Source organism: Crotalus tigris, unplaced genomic scaffold (assembly GCF_016545835.1).
Source record: "Crotalus tigris isolate CLP2741 ecotype Arizona unplaced genomic scaffold, ASM1654583v1 scf7180000018101.4720394464:4744507, whole genome shotgun sequence".
NCBI classification, from domain to species: Eukaryota; Metazoa; Chordata; class Lepidosauria; order Squamata; family Viperidae; genus Crotalus; species Crotalus tigris.
In genome coordinates this window covers 2,089,480-2,109,809 of record NW_024096823.1, presented here as the reverse complement: position 1 = coordinate 2,109,809, position 20,330 = coordinate 2,089,480, and positions in this window count along the sequence as shown.

Sequence of the window (20,330 nt, the reverse complement as noted above, 5' to 3'; positions counted from 1 at the left end):
GTTCTAGGCCTAGGAAACAACAAATTAGCTACCGGTTCTACCAAAGTGGTACAAACTGGCTGAATCCCACCACTGCTTTACTACCTTAAAAAGGTGGGTTGCTGTGTCTCTTCTTCTTTCCCCCCGCTCCCCGATTTTCAGTTGTCAAAGGATCCTAGCACTCTAAGACAGGGAGATGATGGCTGCAAGTTTCCATCAGCTGACTTGATTCCTGTTCTTAGGATCTCTCCTATGGGATTCTGATAAAGAGTCTTCCTCATCCTGAGAACTCTTTAGAGGCATGTATAGCTCCCAAAATTCTCAGCAGTGGCCTGGCTATAGGGAATTCTTGGAACAGAATTTCCCCAAAACATGGAGATTAACCAGATTGGGGTAGGGCAGTGGTGGAGAATCTATGGCATGGGTGCCAGAGGCGGCACTCAGAGCCCTCTCTATGGGCACACACATTGTCGCCCCAGTCCTAGGCATTCAGCTGGGTTTTATAAAACCTTTTCGCTTTAGGCTTCCGCTGCCATGTGCAAAAAAAAAAAAAAAAAAAGATTCAATCAATCAGTCAATTTCAACTTCTCGTGGGGAAAAAAAAAGGATCTTGCAAAGTTGGAATTGATTGATTGAACTTTTTAGTCCCACCCAGTCTGCCGTTACCACCGCAGCCACAGCCAGCCAATGGGCCACACCCACCTGGCACCCAACAATGCATAAGTAGGTTTTGGGTTGCAGTTTGGGCTCTCGGTCTCTAAAAGGTTCGCCATCACTGGGTGTAAGGAAGCAACTATACAAACTTTTTTTTTTTTTTGCTTTTCAAAAAGTGGCAAACTGACACATAGGAAAAATGATGTCATTTTTATTAATCTTTATTTTTGTAGCAAAGGTTGTTTTATTTTAATTTTTGCATTTCAACTGATGAAATTCATAACCTTGTTTTCTGGTAAGACAATTCAAACATACAAATAAATAACAACAATGTGCTTTTCAGCTTTTTTTTGTTTTTGTCATTAATTAACCAACAATTTTTGAAGGACATAGACAAAAAGGCTTTAGCAGAACAATGGTACAATTAAAACAGTTTTTTGTGAAAAGCAAATATCAGTGGCTGTAGGTGAAGAAGGTGAAAGATTTCAGATTATAGGAGGGCTGGGTTTGTTTTAAGAAAATTGTCAAAAAAAGAGAGAACAATATAAACGGCAAAAATGTTAATAAGAAGAATCCTTTCCCAGAGGAATTGAGGAAAAATATATATATATTTTTACACTGAAAAAGGATAATTAGTGAAAGAAATGGAGAGAGGGAGAGAAAGAGAGAGAGAAAGAAAAAAAGATTCCCTCACAATAGCAAAAATCAATCAGTCTCCATGTTCACTTTTTTACATACTGTAAGAAAAGATGTGCTTTATATCCCTTCCAATGATTAATTTGGTATCGTATTAATGTATGTTACGCTGATTGTTTATTCAGTTCCTTGGCTCATTTTTGTCTAAATATTTTCCCCCTTAGACAATAATTGGAAGCAAAAAAGTACATTTCCTAACACCTGACATTTGAGACACTTCAGTGCATGATTTTACTGATTGCTTTTTAACTTTTAACCTTCTAACTGCCACCAACAACAGGGAATTCATTTAACCAAACTCTTTCCTTATGAAGTTCCTCCTTTCCTTGCCACGCCTCCTTTGAAGGCCATTTTGAAGTTGGGGATTGGCCAATTGTGCGAATTCTAGAATGCCTCAGAACCGCAGACTGAATGCAGAATTTAGACATCATATATCTTTCATTGAGCGTTATCTTCAAAATTTACTGAAAGCTGATATCAAGTGATGTGCCCCTTCGTCTCTCTCTCTCTCCCTCCCCCCCCTCTCTCTTAACTAATATTTTTGCACACATATCTAAAGATGCAAAGCTATGTACTTTTAAGCAAACACGAATTATGGAGAGGCTGGTATGGGGAAATTACTACAGTTTCATAATGTGGTCAATTACTTTTTAAGTTGTACACTTACAGACATGAAGTATTACATCCAGTTGGTTCAGACAGACCTTAACCTTGATAATGTTAAGATGTGTGGACTTCAACTCCCATAATTCCCTAGCCAGCAAGCTGAAGTCTACATGTTTTAAAGTTGCTAAGGTTAATAAACTTTGAAACAGATGAATGTGCTTCAAGACTGTACCACATCAGAGTACACAAGTCTGGGCATTAATTTAAAAGAAGTTATTTTTTTAGCAAATGTTTGCAACTGCCAATGCCCTTCCCAGTAACCTCTATCATGCCTTTTCTTTTCATGCCCATTATCTAGGCTGCAACAATCTGGAGAGTTACTAGATGTCAGCAAAATGTTAGAACTCTTTGTATGGCTTTGCTAACATCTCATGAAAAGTCCAGAATTTTGCAGCCCAAAAATAGTAATCCTAATTTATCAAGCATCACCTGAAAAATCCTTAAGAGATTTAAGTTGTCTGTCATATTTTATTACCTGTGATATTAATAATTTACATTATTATTATAATTTTCTTTTGTGCACTACCTTGGAACTGGGATATAAACATTCAAAAGTATCATGGAAAATGGTAAGGTTCAGTATTTTCCAATTTAAAAAAAGCCAGTTTATTTAAAAAATTTAGCATATCGGGAGAACAGCCATGGTATAACTTTTTCCAAGGGCATTAGTTTTTTTTAATGTGCATATAGTTTTTTTAAAATTAATATTAATTTTGAAACATGGGATCCCCACCCACAACACCGAATTACAATTTTATCACCCTATTTCTTTTTTCAACTGAACTGGGATTCAGTCAAGATTGTACAAGCTTCAGCTAGCCATCTAAATTAAACTACTCCTGTGTTTTTTTACCCCTTACTTTTAGGTGTGGCACATTTGAACAGGCATTCTTTTTTGGAGAATCCTATTAGGTACATATCTGATGAAGTAAGATAACACCATTTCCCTGTTTTTCCATTTAAGGCAGAGGTAGGAACACTTTACATAGCCAAGGACTTTTCCAGAGAGGGAAAAGACCCCAGTGAGTAGACCAAGGATAGCAAGTGGGTCTAAGATGTATTACACAGCTGGGTGAGGCCAGGATTTAAAAATATGTTTCCTATGCCCACCCACTGGGTTTTGGAAGGGAGGTGTTTGTTTGCTTGTTTTTTAAAAAATAAATCGTTCTTTGGTTTTCTACATAATACCTGAAGATGAAAGGTCTTACGAAGTTTCTAACTCAAAATGGCAGGAAACTTTGCCAGCAGTTTTGGGCAATTGAAGGGCTGTGCAAAATACAAATGAAAAGAAGAATAAGAGGGAAAGGCAGAATGGGGTATGTGTATAAACTCACTGCAACATCCTGACAATTGTTCCATGTGGAGACACATTTCTATCAACACATGCCTTTGTAGATCTTGCTATTCATTGAGAACTCTCCTTTTCTATGCCTTTGTGGATAGAGGAAGCAATCTGAGCAAGATGGATTACGTCCAGTCTATGTACTACTTATATTAGCCCTTCTGCCTTTTTTCAATTTAAACTGGTCCCTCCAGTACAGAGATCTCCAAACTTGGCAACTTCAAGACTTGGGGAAAGTTGAAGTCCACAAGTCTTAAAGTTGCCAAGTGTGGAGACCCCTAATCTAGTAGAATCTTTTCACTAAATAATGGTAGTTCGGATGAGAATCATTTCCCACAGCTGGTCTGCAGATTCCAGGGACAGAGACCACTGCCTTCTCCAGCAAAATCCTTTTCTACTACTGACCTGCAGCTTTTCCATCTCTACTGAGCATTATTCAAGTCTAATTGGGAGGGGGAAAAGAGAACCAATAATATCTCAAATTTCAAAAGGTTCTTTACCAGATCTAGGCTTTAAATGGCTCTTTATAAATCTGGGATTGTAATCTGAGGCATTATTAACATGGTAATTGGGCTTTAATTAATTAGTTTTATGGACTTCTATCCCTCCTTTCATGCAAGAGCTCAAGATGGTAAGACAAGTGCATCTTCCTACTATTTCCCCAGACAGCAACTGCCCTGAAAAAAATAGTTTGGCCTGGAAGAGAGTCTCTGGCCCAAAGTTCCCCAATGAACTTCCATGGCTGAACCTGGATCTCCTCACCTTATTCCAAATCTTTACCTCTACTTCACATTTGTTCCACCTGGTAGATGCAACAACTAGCATGCCATGTACATCTGTTCTAATTAAACTGCTATCAAATCAAGGGAAGGGAATAATTAGGATCTTCCTAAAATTGCACTGGTATTATATTTTGGGCAGTATAAACTAGCAGTCATAAGAAAAATATAAATTGCATCAGCAAAAAGATTTGTGTGGGAAAGGATTGCGTGGAACGATTAAATATGAGGGAAACAGAATTGCTTTTTGCGTTAGAACTCTTAATTTCTAGTTTACGAGTAATCATCTCAGGTACTCCAGAAATAAATTGATATGACCATACATATTAAGATCTGTCAGAAAAATACAAAATGCTGTTTTTGTTTTATGGCATAGTTAGTATTAGTCAAAGTTGACTTTAAGCAAAATTTCAAAGCAAATCAGTTAAAAATAGTAGTGTGAAAGAAGCTTCCTACATTCGACTGTTTTCTAAGATTCTTTATAATACTTGCATTTTACTAACATTTTGTGAAACCAATACAAATTCCATAGTGGGCTACTGTTGAAATGCACTATCAAAAGTCACTGCTTTTGAATGTGAGGGAAACTTAGGTTGATTTGAATTTATGATAAAGTAAACCAAGACACAAACATATGAAAAATAGAAAGTAGGAAAGAGTGACCATGATTGAAGCAAAGCAATTCTACAAACATCAAATGAGATTTCCTGAGTGAAGTAAGATGTTTGTGGGGCTGGTGCTTATTTTTTAAAGCAGTCACACAACCATTTTGAATTTCATTTTTAACAGAAAAGTCCAAGCCCTTTAATCCAGTCTTGTAAATGAGCCCACCAAAATGATTAGCCTGCAACAAAAATTCACAAACCTGGCAAGAATCCATACAAGAGCTAAATCTAATCTCTTTAAGCCAGCAAGTTGCTAATTTAGAAAGGTAATGGATTAAACAAGGTATTTCTTTTAAATGAGTGGGCAGAGGATCCAAAACTCACCTATCTGTTTCCACCAATCATGGAAAATCACCAAGGAAATTTAGCAGCAAGCAGAATATAAATATCCCATTCTTTTCTCTGTTAGCCTGGTCACACACCTATATGGAATTCCAGGTTGTTCTGGGCAAACAGGAAAATTATTAAACAGAATATGTGACTTAATTACAAGCAATGAACATTTGTCCATTTTGATAAAAACATGAGCAGCATCTGTCAATGATGGAGGAACAGTTTCACCACCAGACGTTCAAGAGGAACATGAAAGCTACTGCAAGTGTCTGAAAATTACAAACTCATGCTCCTAAAGCATTTGTCTCTGACAGTGGGAAGGGATTCCCCACTTGGGTGTCATAATCCATAGCTAGGATGGTGAACTCCACAGGCGGAAAAAACCCGAATGTCTTAATCACCAGATGAAATGATACAGAGAAACCATCCCATAGAAGGAGTCATTATGGTCCCATGGATGTTGAAAGAATGTGCAGTGGACAAAATAGTATTTTTATGATAGGTCTTTGAAACAGAAGATTGGGGTTCATTCAACAGGAGGAGCAGGACTAAATAACTTTTATAGTCCCTGGAAGGTTTTGGAAATACAAGTGCTAATTGTTTATTGCTTTGTAATTTAGTCAATTTCATAGAAAATGGTAATTAGGTTTGTTGATATTTCTACAAAGCATGCAACCTCTAGTAGCAGATCCATGGCAGAAAAATGTGCCCATCATATATATCTGCCATTGGCTTCATTTTTCTTCCCAGCTTGGTAGCCATTAGGTTTCATATCACACTATACTTCACATAGACGAGGTGCAGAATTTAGAGTTTAAAATAGATAACACGACAGCACTCACAGGGCTGTTTTGCACCTGACTGGGAAGTCTTCAGGGTTTTTGTTCAAGGTATGGACAGTCAGAAAGAGATTTCACAGAGCCCAGACTGGAGTAAGTTGATTCAAACCACAAAGTCTTCCCAATAGTTCTGAACCAGACTTAAATCTTCCCCAACATCTCTGTTCTCTTCTTCCTCTTTTGTGAATTCTATTTATATTTAAATCCATGCATTTTAGGATCGCCAACATCTGATAATGGATATGGCACAAGAAGAAGAAGATGCATTTTAGGAAGCAAACCAGATTGGTATGCAGAATGTAGGATGATCACTAGATGGCAGCAGAGGACTAACACTGTGGTCCCCCTAGAGTTTGTTTGGATTTTTGGAGCCCAGATATATTATTCCAAAGATGAATGGCATTACTTCACATCTGATAGGATCCCTAGCCTTTTGAAATTGCCACATTTTCATGGATGTTATACAGTCTTCCAAAACAAGAATAGATAAAAATCTGTGCAACAGAGGTATTTGGGAACTTGGCTTCTCTTCTTGTTGCTTTGTGGTTTATGGTAAATGTTATCTCTGAACGAAAATTCTTCAGAGGCTCTTTCAAATGTACAGACGTTTCCTGCAAAGTCAAAGCAATCACTAAAATGCACATTAAGCAGTTGCTCTCGTAAATCAAAAGGCTGTTTCCTTCTCCTCAAATTCTTTGGATGGCACAGCTTGCCCTTCAACTCAAAGAAAAGAATTCTCCAGGAAACATTAAAGGAGATGAATTGAATGTTTACAAAACATGGCTATCTTTTTTTTTAAGGAGGAAAAGACAGTTGACAGGCAGACTTTGCATAATGGGGGCAGCCTATTAGTCAGTGAGCTAATAGCCTTAGTGCACAGCTAGGGATCAACTCTTGCAACATTATCGTATTTATCTATTTTAAGACAGAGCTTATGCAACCCTCTGTGCTTCTGGAATAAAGCAAACCATACATTTTTGGAAAAGAGCATAAAAACTATATGTTCTCTCCCCTTCAAAGCAATGAGGCACTGGAAATAAGCATCTCCAGCTTGTGATTACAGTTCTAGCTAGCTAAATGAATCCCTCAGGTATCAATTACCGAACCAACTTCTACAATTAAAATATGGGCCCCCCAGGTACTCAGGTGAGGTGTTAAGTAGCTCACATCCTACTCACTTTGGCAGAAGATTCATGTTCCCTTTTTCGTTGATAGGAGGACACAGGCGGGCAGTAGCTGGTTACTCTATCACACTTTCTTCTTAATTACTGAGACAAAAATCCCTCACTGCCAAAATGCTCTGCTAGCCCTACAGGGAAAGAATGAAGACCCTGCAGTTTGTTGTAACTGAGGTAGGTCTTTTCACATATTTGCAGGACCAGAAAATGTGTTCACCCATATCTTCGTGGTCTCTACAAGATCCCACTAGATATGGAAGAATGCAACTGTGCCCATACTCAGTAGTTAGTGATGATACTGCCACATTAGACCTCTGTTAAAACTACACTGGTTGCCAGTGGTTTCCAAACAGATTCAAGGTCATGGTTACTACCAGTGGTGGGATTCAGCTGGTTCGCACCACTTCGGCAGAACCGGTAGCTAATTTTTTGTTGCCTAGGCCCAGAATGGACTTCCAGAAGCGGCATCCACACAGAGAACTGGTTGTTCACATATTTGAATCCCACTACTGGTTACTACTTATAAAGCTCTATATTCCTGCTATCAATCCACAATACTTTTTTTCTGGCCTGCTAGGAAGCCACAATCTGCAAACCATAACATGAACAGCAGTACCTCACTGACCCTGAGGTAGAATGATTTAAATGGAGATCTTGAATGTGATCTGGTTCTGAATTATTTAGGACTCCTTAGGTGCAAACCAATACCATCAATCTGACTCAGTATCAATATAGCCTGGAATTCAATTCTGAACCATAGAACCCACATTCCACACTGTGTGGCTTTTGGACCAATCTCATGCCTAAGCTGCTAGGAAGCACAGGCCATAACCCAGCCAAGTGGTCCTCTAACAATAATGGAGATTGCAACCTCTACGCTCAATGGACAGAATGTATGTATACTGTAAATATGTGAACAAAAGCATATGTATGCAAAGCGTTAACTAGTAAAATTTGCAGCATGCATGGGACTTTGGGTGGACCCTATATTTTTCCCCCTTTTGTTACACATGACTTCATTTTAATTTTACATAATTATTTCCCTCTGCTTGAAAAGAATCCAGGACATACTTTTTATTTTTCTTTTCCAATACTAAGATGAAAAACTTGCTGTCCTAAACCCACACGCAGCATAACCTAATTTTAAGCATTCCTCAACCCGATTACAAACATTTTCAGTTGTGACCTTTGGATGAATTATCTAACTTTCCAAGCAGGAGAAAAGAAAACCCAGGGATCAGAAAATGTGTTAGAAAAACGAAAAGAGAATAGTCCCTAAGGTTTTCTCTCATTATTTGTTAAGACTCATCCCAAAACTAACTTGAAGCTGTAAGAAACATTAACAGAAACCAGTATGGACTGAGTGTCTCCACTAGATAATTGACGGTCAAAGTGAAGCTAAATTAATCAAGTAAAAAAAAGAAAACGGGGAAAATCTTTTACTCAAACTTCCTCAACCCCCCAAATAAGTTACCCAGACCTAATTATTCTTCTGACAAAGTCCAACAAATATCTCAGGGAATGGACTATTTCTGTTTTGCTCTGACTTACATGATACAGGTAATGATAAAAACATCCAAGGAAAAAAATTGATCTTGGTAACTTCAGCATATCATGGCCTAAGTCTATAGATTCAACTCGAAATGGAAGTAAGTGACCACTCCACACTTTAAACTCAGCAAATATGAGTCAATGTTACCAGTCTATTAATATTTCCAGCCTTTGAAATGTTTTTGTGAGCCATTTTAGTCCTGTTGGGAAAAAAAGAGAGCTTTTATCAAGCTCCCATCCTTTGTAGCTTCAAAATGATTTGTAATGCCAGAATGGCTAACAAAAGTTTCAGATTTCAGAGAACTGTAAATAAATAAGCTTTGGTTGGATTGGACTCCATGAATCCAGCAAAATGTTCATGCCCAATAGAGAACACAATTCAGTTAAAGTTCAATACATTTATGAATCACTGATTCCCATGACAGAATTAAGCACATGTTTGACTTACCTCTTAAAAGTGCATAGCTCTAGCTGAGTTATTCCCAATCATGTTTTAATATTTACATTTTGCTTCCATAGGAAAAAGCATTAAAAAATCCTTATAGGCATTATATAATCTACATTTATCTCTCATCAGGATTGTTCACTTCTTGTTGAAAATGTAAATTCGTTAAATATCACTTTGTTTATTTAATCAAATGAAACATGCCAGTTTCTTTTCTTTTAAAAGTTTGACCAATCCTTATAGACAATTAGATTAAAACTAAAAATGATCAAACCTCTTTTTCAGATACATTTGATAGTTCCTGATGGATTTTAATGATTGAAACTGGCTACAACATACACTGTAATTAAAATATGTTCTCCTGGGCATACATATTACTTTTGTGAATGCAAACACTTTGAAACAGAGGGGGATTTCTTATCTGTTTCTACAACGCTCAAAAATCAATGTTACCCAGACAAACATGATTATATATTACAAATAAATTATACTAACCAGTTATTACAGTGAATGCCTTAAAACTTTCTCCTCAATGATATGTGAAATTGATTGTATTTAAAATCAGCCACCCTAATGTGTTTGAAGCTAATAAATGTGCATCAAATGTTAATCAAACACTATTCTTATATTCTGGAGGGAACAAAGATTTCCTGAAAATTATGAGCCATCAGTAGTTATAGTCCCACTTTCTACTAAAAGATAGGCCTCACTCATAATTAATCTCATTCAGGATTTAGGTCACTGTTTGACAAATATCATGATGATCATATCTAAAAAATGAAGCGATCTCCATTTATGTCAAAAGAAATATGTTAGAATTAGTAAGAAAGTATTTTCCTAAAATCTTATACCAGAAAAAAAATCTTCCCTTGTAGGACAAAGGAAAGCTCAAGATTATTATGTTGCAAGCAATTATACTGGAAATTTTTTCAATGCAAGACACAAAATTGATTGTCAAATTAGACTGATCTAACAAAATCTTTCAGACTTTTGAAGGTGGTGGGATTGTGATGGTTTTGTGATATTTAAAGGGATGATCTCTTACTCTCATTTAAAAGAAATTGCTTTTGTAACTGTGCTTGGTTCCATTTGTTTACTAAACACTCAGCAATTTGAACTATATGCTATTTACAATGAAAAGTTTAATGGTTGTCAAGTTACAGTACTTATTTTTCATTTTGTCTTGAATTTATATAAATGTTGTGTAACATTTCCGGCATGTTGATGATCTATAAATTTTCAAATATACATCTATAAGTTATAAATAGCTGCTTTGTAATTCAACATCTATTATTTGGGATTGTATTGAAGCAGTAATAGCTTATCTAACTAAAAATTCAAAATGACAATGAAATAGTTTACAAAAAGAAATGTTAAGTTGGCAACATTGATGGAGTCCTTTGAAAAACTTACATGAAGATTTCCCCTAAATAATGTCAAACCTGCTTTTATCAGTTGACTCATTTCTACAGGAAGTTTTGTTTTAGAAATTTTGTTTGCTTTGTTTGTGGTTTCATAAAGAGATATGAACACCTTGGTGAATATTAAATAAATGGGAAAGAAAGTAACCAAGAAAGAGAAATATAAATATATATTTATCTTTAAAAAGTTTATCCATTTGCCACAAGAATATTGTGTCTATTTTTTATTTAGTTTACACATTAAACAAATGCAGATGAGTTCCTTCCTTCCTTCCTTCCTTCCTTCCTTCCTTCCTTCCTTCCTTCCTTCCTTCCTTCCTTCCTTCCTCCCTCCCTCCCTCCCTCCATCCATCCATCTTTTTCTATAGCTGTCCATCTCAATCAATGATTCTGGGTGTCTTACGATTCAAAAATTATACTACAATGAAAACAATGAAACATTTTAAAACAATAAAAACTATTTTAAAACATCCCAAATAAACACACACAGCAGCCAAGATACATGACCAGTTAACAATAAAGCAAGGAAACAGGGCCCTTAGCACATTCAGCTCCCCAGGCTCAAGAACACACCCAGTGGTTTTTTTTAAGAGTTTTAGGAAAGGCTAATAGAGTTGGGGCCATTTTAATCTTTGAGAGGATGCCATTCCACAGAGCAGGAACAATTGCAGAAAAGGCTCATCTTCTCGTCTTTATGAGTCGACACTCATGCCCAATCTGTTAGATCAAAATGGACAAGTAGAAGCTCTTGAGAAAAAAAAGTAGCCCCTCAGATAACCTGATCCCAAGCCATGAAGCAGGGCTTTAAAGGTGATAATCAGCAACCTGAACTGAATCCGGAAATACATCAGTAACCAATGATGCTCATGTAGTAGTTGTTCCATACATCTGGCACCATTTACTACCCATGCAGCTTCATTCTGCACCAGTTAATCTAAAATGGGAAGAGTGTCCTTCGTAGGAGTAGCATGAATTGTTTTCTGTTCTCTTTACCCCTACGCATATTATGCAATCAACATTTATTGACATTGGACTCTGCTAAGAACTTTTCTTTTCCATGAGCTAGCCCCCAATTCCTATTATATGCTGGTACTTTATCAGAATAGCTGCTCATGTTATGTAGGGGGAAAAAAGGAGTGCGTGGGAGAACCCAAACTTACTGAGAGCTGTCAGCAATGTAAGGTGCCAAACCAGTGATGGTGAACCTATGGCACGCATGCCAGAAGCGGCACTCAGAGCCTTCTTTGTGGGCACATGTGCCATGCCCCGGAGATGGCAACCGTCCCTCTTCAACCAGCTGCCTGCTAACTCGCTGAGGTCCCACATGGCCAGATGCATCCCTGCTCCCATGCGCTCGCTGGCCTCTGTGTGCAGGGCCCGATGGTGTCAGGCAGCAGCCACCCCAGCCTGTCTCACCTTGCCCTGTGACAATGGCACCCCCGTCTGGCCTTGCCTCACCCCACAGGACAAACCTCCTGCCCACTGTCCCACCTGCCAGAGACCCCCTGGATCTCCCCCAACCCTGCCTGGCCCCCACAGGTGTCCCTCCCCACGAGCAACATCAAGGTGATCATACCCACCACAGCCACGCCCACCCAGTGGGCCACACCCTCCTGGCATCCGGCGATAAATAAGTGGGTTTTGGGTTGCAGTTTGGGCACTCAGTCTCTAAAAGGTTTTCCATCACTGTGTCAAACAATTAGGCACGGAGTTCTCAGCAATGATCTTGTTAAAGGTAGCAGTGAAAGGCATGGAAAATTCTTCTGTCATTCGGAGAACTTCCTGAAGCCAATCACATGCATAACATTTTGAAGGTAATGCATTTGTAGAATAATGTGTTTTCTTTTATAAAAATGGTCACAATCTCAGTAAATGCTATTGCTAAATAAGAAACACTTTTAGGCAGTGCAGTAAAATGTCACAATACTCATTGAGTATGTACTATCCATGGCCCAACAACTCAAGCCTGAAATGTATAAAGTTTCTTATTCTGTTCTAGGAAAGGAGAAATCATAGTGCAACTGCTTGGTGATTTTTTGACACCTGCTTAAAGTTTCCTCTTCCACAGAAGAGAGCAGGAAGTTCATAGGTATAAAGGTGTATAGGTATGTAAGTCTCTTTGCATGAATATGTATTGGGCATGCTCACTAGAGTGATGTATGTAACAAGAGCATTCGTGATTTATCTATAACATCTATACCAAAGTTTCCTATATCTTGATGCAACAACTGTGCAATGAATACAATAAAAATAAATAAACCCACTGCCTCCGTTTCACAATAATGTTGATCTCATGAAATCTGGGAAAGGATGTAAAGGTGTGCAGTACCCTGGACTTCTTTACATCACCCACGTTTGTACAAAATGCAGAAGAACCCAACATAGAGACTATGAGTCCTAGAACAGATCATGGCCTAGTGATGCAAAGCATGTTCAGTCCCTGGCATCTCTTAGCAGCATTTGGGACCCTTGTTCCATCCATCTCAGTATTACTGTACTAACAAGCACTAATTCTCCAAGGCAGTGTTTCTCAACCTTAGTGACTATAAGATGAGTGGAGTTCAAGCAAGGTTGGCTGGGAAATTCTAGGAGTTGAAGTCCCTTCATCTTAAAGTTGCGAAGGTTGAGAAACATTTCCTTGAAGAATTAGTGCTTGTTAGTACAGTAATACTGAGATGGGTGAAACAAGGGAGGTTCATTTAAAGATGGAAATTACCTGTTTTGGCTTAAATCCCTGGTCCTAAGCAACTCAAAAGAGAAGTGGTTTCATGATGAATTAGCTTCTAGTAGTGATTGTTTTGTCCACAATCCATTTATTATTAAAGTTTAACAGACTCCAATTTAGCGTAATTAAATGTAATGTACAAAAATGTGTACATAAAGTAATCTGGATAATTTATGCAAATTGAAGAACATATTTGTATCTTTATATGGCTATGTATATAATGTCATTTTTGTCAATTATCCCATTACATAGGGACACAAATGACCTACATTGACATGGGTGGCTAAATTAATGCAAATAATGATAAACCATATTTAACAGATATTTGGATGTAGCAGATATCGTCTCCTCACAAATAGATCTTCTAATCAGTTTTGTTTCTGTAAATTTCTAATAACAGAATTAGGAATGGTTATTAAAATACTGCTTGGTGATAAACCAGCTAGCATCCAAGCAAAGATCACTTAACATTAAGTGACAAACATTACAATATTATATTGTTTTGTTAAGTTTTGATTCTGTCTTTCTCAGATTTTGAAACAGGCACTGGAAGCTAAAGGTAAAAAAAAAAGCTAAGGTTGGCTAAAGTGTCAGGAAAGATGTATTGGCATATAAGAAAACTTTTAAACTAGTTAAAAACACAACCACTCAGAACCATTGCCTGAAAAGGGTGGCTATAGAAATTGAATAAATAAAAATATCATCTGAATTAACACTGAGTCATCCATCCCGTAAGCAAAATAATTTCCACTGCTTTGTTGTCAAAGGAATTGAAGTTTTCTTTCCTTCCTAAAGATAGGTTGTCTGTTTCGTGAGCATTTTCTCTATCTTTAAGCGCCTCTCATTTTGGTTCCCATCAATCAGTGTTCCTTTTGTAATCTACCACCTGTTACCAAAGTGAATGGCAAACATTCAACAAAATATTTCGCGGTTGATTTTTTTTATTTTGCCAATCCCTTTTAATCTGGAAAACTAAGTAATGGCCTGCAGTGATCCAAACCAGATCAGATAGAGACATAGTGGAGTATAATCTGGTTATGGTGAATCTCTGACAGTTGTGTCAAAGGTGACACACCACGATGTTTTGGCTGACACCAACATGTAACAACTATTTTTGAAAGCATGCCTCATTCTAGCACAATTTTCATCAGCTGAAGAGGCTTCATGACAATGTGGGGTGTGCTCTTGCCTGACCTCTGAAAAATTGCAGGGTGTGCATTTGTGTGCCTTTCAGAGGCTGTGGAAGACCGTTCTTCAAAGCTGCTTCAAAAATGAAGGCCTTGTGCAACTTGGGAACAGCCTCAGGTAGGCCACGGAGTCTTGTCAACAAAAAGCAGACACCATGCTGGACTGCATGGAGAGTCTTGCTGTGCCTAAGGGTGCAAAGCCACCTTTTTCAGTGGCAGCGGTGTACAAGGGCTGAAGTCAAGCCTCAGGCCTCTTAACATCAACACCGTTGCTGAGGCTGTGTGTGTGAGAGACTTGCCAGCAGAGTCAAATTAAGCGATTCCCAAATTTTTGACATTGAGCTCCAAGGTTTGCCATCACTGATGTAAGCTCTTTTCCTGCAGATAATGTAGCTTGGCAAAAATGTATCCGTAGATTTTTATATCTGAACAAAATGTGGGGGGGGGGGGGGAGGAGGGAGAGTTGTGAAGTAAAGAAGCAGCCAATCACAACAGTAACAGAAAGAATCTTTTGTAAGTAGTAAATTTGATCAGGGGAAAAAAAGAAAGAAACAAGAGACATCTATTGCCATTTCCTGCTGCTAAACTACACGAATGGCTTATTGTTATTAAAATTAATGGTTAGAAGACTTCCCAATTGTCAAGGTGACTTTGAAATACCCTCATATCATCTTTAGCAACTGGTTGTATCATTAATTCTTCTATCATTAAAATAATGATAGAACATTCTCATCAGTATTTATCTGGTCTTTAACCCTGCGTACAATCAATCATGCCTGCTATAATTACTGTCTTGCAATATTTCCAGCCCAAAAAGGCTTTGATGAAATCTGTGACAATGAATGTGTAATTAGGGAGGATCCAATACCAGCCCAGGGAGAGAGGAGGGGTCGAAGGGAGGAGCATCAAAAGGGAAAAACTTGTGACTATTCCAACTTCAAAATATTGTTCAGATTCAGCTACTTGTGCCTAAAGACCCAATCTGACATTCAGCTTCTGACAGAATATGACTGGTTGCTCCACAAAAAGTTGCAGGATCCAGAAACTTCACTAGGATGGAGACTAGATGGGCACTTAGGCACTGAAGGAAAAGGAACCTCTTTCTTTACACAATTTTCTCTATTCCAACCACATGTCAAATAGCCAAGTGTGCAGAACTCTACTCTCAGCCTCTTAGATAGGCACTTCACATGGAAAGCCATAGACACATGTGGTCTTTAGGAGTGGGCATCTCTGAGGATTCCTAGTTTTTTTTTTTTTTTTGTCTTTCAGAATAACTTCCTACTGGAAAAGTAGAAACCTTCCTATATGGATTTCTTTCCTTTAGCATTTACATAAACAATGAACATCTGTTTATTTTAATGCTCTTAGAATATCCAAGATCCTGCTTTTTGTGGCACACTTTGTTTATAATTGGTCTTCTGTAGCTGCTCTATAAATGCTTAGAAGGGTTTCTATAATTCAGGTTTTGCATAATATCATCAAGTCTGCAATTGCTCCAAAGTCTTTGAGATGCTGGCATGGCATCATGGGTTACAATCACTCAGTATGTTTCCATCAGATAAATGGAGACAAATACATGGACAGTTATGAAGGCATGTGGGGTAGTGAGTTATTTTTATTTTAACTGGGGACATGTTTCTCAGCCTAATTCAGGCTATGGCAAAAGACACTTGGCTACCAGTCAGCCTGGAGGCTGCTAGGGTGAAATAATGATTGATTGACATATTTTGCAAGCTTTAGGTTCACAAAAGTATTAAATGGCCACAGTGAAAGTGTGAATGATTATAGTGAGATACGTCTACCTATATGTTTATATCTGGGAATGGTAAAGGCAAGTCAGACGTGTCAGGAATTCATTCAAATGTATAATGTAAGGCTGGGAAAAGAAATGGTCAGATTGTTTACCATGACCCTCCAAGTCAGGCTTCCTTCCTGAGGAAGCATATCCGAAAATGAATTAGGCTTCCTCCAAAGAGATTAAATTTCTTGGAGCAGAAGAACAGCATTAAGGTAGGTAGACTCAATAGTAATGGATGAGTGCACCTTTCAAAGAGTGGAAGGATCAAATTAGGAATAGATCATCTAGAAATTAAAAAACCAATAATTTAATCCTTATTTTCCAAACCCTCAGTCATGATATAGAACTGTGGTGGCGCAGTGGTTAGAATGCAGTATTGCAGGCTAATTCTGCCACCAGTTCGATCCTGACCGGCTTCTTCCATCCTTCCGAGGTTGGTAAAACGAGGACCCAAATTGTTGGGGGCAATATGCTGACTCTGTAAACCGCTTACAGAAGACTGTAAAGCACTATGAAGTGTATATAAATCTAAGTGCTATTGCTAGTGCTATTGCTATCATCTGATCTGTCAGGGTCTTTGAAGGAACACAAAAAGTGTCCCTTCAAAAGGGTTATATTAGTCCAGTAGCCTGCCACTCAGGCCTTCTGTGACTGTCTTTCTAATTTGCCTTTCTTTCTCTCCTAAATTTTCCCACCTTTCTGCATTGCCTTCCTCTAAATCTTGCCTATTCTTCCCAATTCTTCTCATTATCTTTTAGCCTCCTCTCATTGCCAATCTCATTTGGAAGGAAGAGAGTTTGATACTGATAACTTTGTATTTTAATAGCAACAACAAAAAATGCATTCTATTCTGAAAAACGAAAGAAGAGAGCAGAAAGTTTAGGATTTCTAGGTGAAAGTCTCTCTTTTTCTCCTGCGTTGTTTATCCCTTATCCATTTTTCACCTCTCTTCACCTCCTCATTTTGCAATCTGCCACTGAAACCAGATTTTCCAGACTGAGAATTTTAACACTGAATGCTCTAACACAGTGGTTCTCAACCTGTGGGTCGGGACCCCATTTGGGGTCAAACGACCATTTCACGGGGGTCGCCAAACAACACAGTCTGCCATTTCCCCCCCTTTTCCTTAGCTGTGCTACTCCCTTTTATTCTATTGGCTTTTGAAAGCCAATAGAATAGACTCTCTTGAATAGAGTCTAATTCTATTGGCTTTCAAAAGCCAATAGGAATTGTCCAGGCTGTCTCTGCCCTGCTAAGCCCGCCAAAAGTCCCATTCTGCAAACAGTGCTGCACCAGTTGAGTAGTCCTCGACTTACGACTGGTTGAGTAGTCCTCGACTTACGACCGGTTGGGGGGTCGCAGCATTAAAAAGGTTGAGAACCACTGCTCTAACACCATCTCCGCAAGGGAAGAGATCAAGAAGAGAACAGGGTATTGTGCGTGAGACAGTACTACAAATGCATATGTGAGGTTGTGTGCCTTTGTGTGTGCTGATGCATGTGTGTGTTTGTGTATATATACCTTTATCTATTACCTATTTACTCTATTTCAGATGGTCAGCTGCTCTGGTGCATTGGCTGGTCTATAAAGAACAAAACTCAACTGTTTAGATTAACATGTATCACAAAATAAAGCAAACAATTGTTCAAAGATGTATTTTATAACTTGCTTTCAAAAACAAACACATGGGTGTTGTTTCTTGACTAAACTGAACATTTCTTGAATCAACAGAAAATACACAATACAGGAACAGATTTTTGGGAAAGAAGGGGAAAAAACAAAGCTTGGAAATAGGCCCACTTTCTTATTTCTCAAGGAGGTTTACAAAAATAAACTGGAAACAATTTCCGATATTTCAACCATCATTGTAATATGTTTTAACCCCTGTTCTAAGTTGCAGCAGAAATTCTCATGCCACATAAGCTTCATCTTGTCTGGTTTAGCAATTACCATATATGCAAAACTGATTATTATTGACAGAATCCTAACAGGCTATGAACCCATGTGAATTTGTCATTAAAAAGCGAAGAGAAACATATTTGGAGTTAAGTTTGCCTTGACAATAATTTCATCAGAAATAAACTCCCTCTGCTTAAAAGGGTTATGCTAGCAATAGAAAAACTGTCATTAAAAAAAGAACTATTCATAATTCAACTGGTAAGAGATAATGATAATTTCAAGGAAGAAATCAATGCAAATGTCTTCAATGGGCTGTTCAATCCTATTTCCTCTCTCTTTTGTTTATTTCTCTCATATATATGAAAGTAGAATAGATTTACACAATTCATATCGTTCTTGAAAGCCATATCTGATCTGCTTTGGGGGTTAATGAAATTCCACAGTCTTTATAAAGACTAGACAGATATAGCTACTAGGGAGAAAAAGTAAGTAAGCTTCCAGAATCCTCTACTTTCTTTTCTGATGTTATTGATATTGGGATGAATACAGCCTATTAAAGCTCATCAGGCTTTGAAGTAATCCGGGATTGTGACTGTTCTGTTCCATTAATCATTTGTTTCTGAATGGGACTTCATTGAAAAGCTAAGCCCTGGTAGAGCAATACCAAAAGCAGTTGCAGATTTTTCTGGGAAAATAGGAGGGAAATGCTAATATTTGTATCTCAAGAGTTTTGGATTTAATTTTATTGCCAACTTCTTGTATATTTCCTTGTAGGCATATGCTGATATTGCCTTACGCTGCGGAGTTCAGAAATGCATGTTCCATTTCGGACCTCACAGAAGGAGCACAGCAATATAAAGTGTGAGATATATAATTATCCTCTTTTCTTTTCTTTTTTTGCAATTCTGTAATGTCCAAGGTTGCGCAGAGATCAGTAAATGCTCATCCACCCAGCAACTTGAATTTCTGGCGTTGCTATGAGACAGAATGTAGCAGGTGACTTAGGCAGCCAAAGTTAGTTAGTTACTTTGGACACAGTTAAGTAGATGGTTCTCTGGTTTTTCTGCTGTATGTGCCAAAATAATTTGCTGTCTTTGGAAATACTCCTTGACTTTAGTGGAACTGTTTTAAGATGTCCTCATTCATTCTGCACTGCTGTAAATCTTTTAGATCAGGGGTTCTCAACCTTGGCAACTTTAAGACTTGTGGACTTCAACTCCCAGAATTCCTGGGAGTTGAAATCCACAAGTCTTAAAGTTGCCAAGGTTGAGAACCCCTGTTTTAGATCAATCTTTCTCAAACTTGGCAACTTTAAGATGAATGGGCTTCAACTTCCAGAATTCCTCAGCCAACCTGCTGGCTGTGGAATTTTGGGAGTTGAAGTCCACACTTTTAAAGCTGCCAAGTTCGGTGGGGGGGGGGGGAAACAAGTGTTTTGGATAGAGAAACAAGTGACCGTTTTATACTTTTTCTATCTCGCTCTCAGCTGAGTGATCTGCTGTAGATTAACAATGAAATTGGGGCTAAACCTGCAATTCTAAGAGCTAGATGGTGAGCTGCAAGAGTGTTTAATGGCAGGATTTGAAGTATTTAGGTAATATACTTATAATCACCATGGTTACTTCCTGTGTGATTAGATGGCCATATCAAATGGGTCAATGGTATTATTACGTCCGCATTCAAGCTGTTCCTACGGCACACCATAATTTAAAACCCTGTCAACCAAAAGGTATAATATAACAGGACACTCTGGCTATCTCTGAAAGTAATTATTAATCTTCTGGGAAAGATATGCTAGTACTTCTGCAAAGGTAAATGTATCAGATGTAACACTTATCATGACAGCAAAGATCTATTTACTGATCTGAAAATAGACATCAAGCATTGCTGAATTTGTCTTCCACTGATAAGGTAACCAATTGTCCAGCTAAACTGGTATGAAAACAAACAGCACACCTATAATTTCATTTTATTACATTCTAAATCCAATGAATTAAAAAAAAAACCACATATGAAATTGAGTGGAAATGCACTGCAATTGTTTCAGAATCTCAACTGTAGGCAATATATTATTTACATTCCTGGAAAGATCAGAGCTAACATTTGGATACATATCTTTTATAGATGTGTTTTAAATCCTACTCATGGCTTTTAAAAATCTCATCTGCTT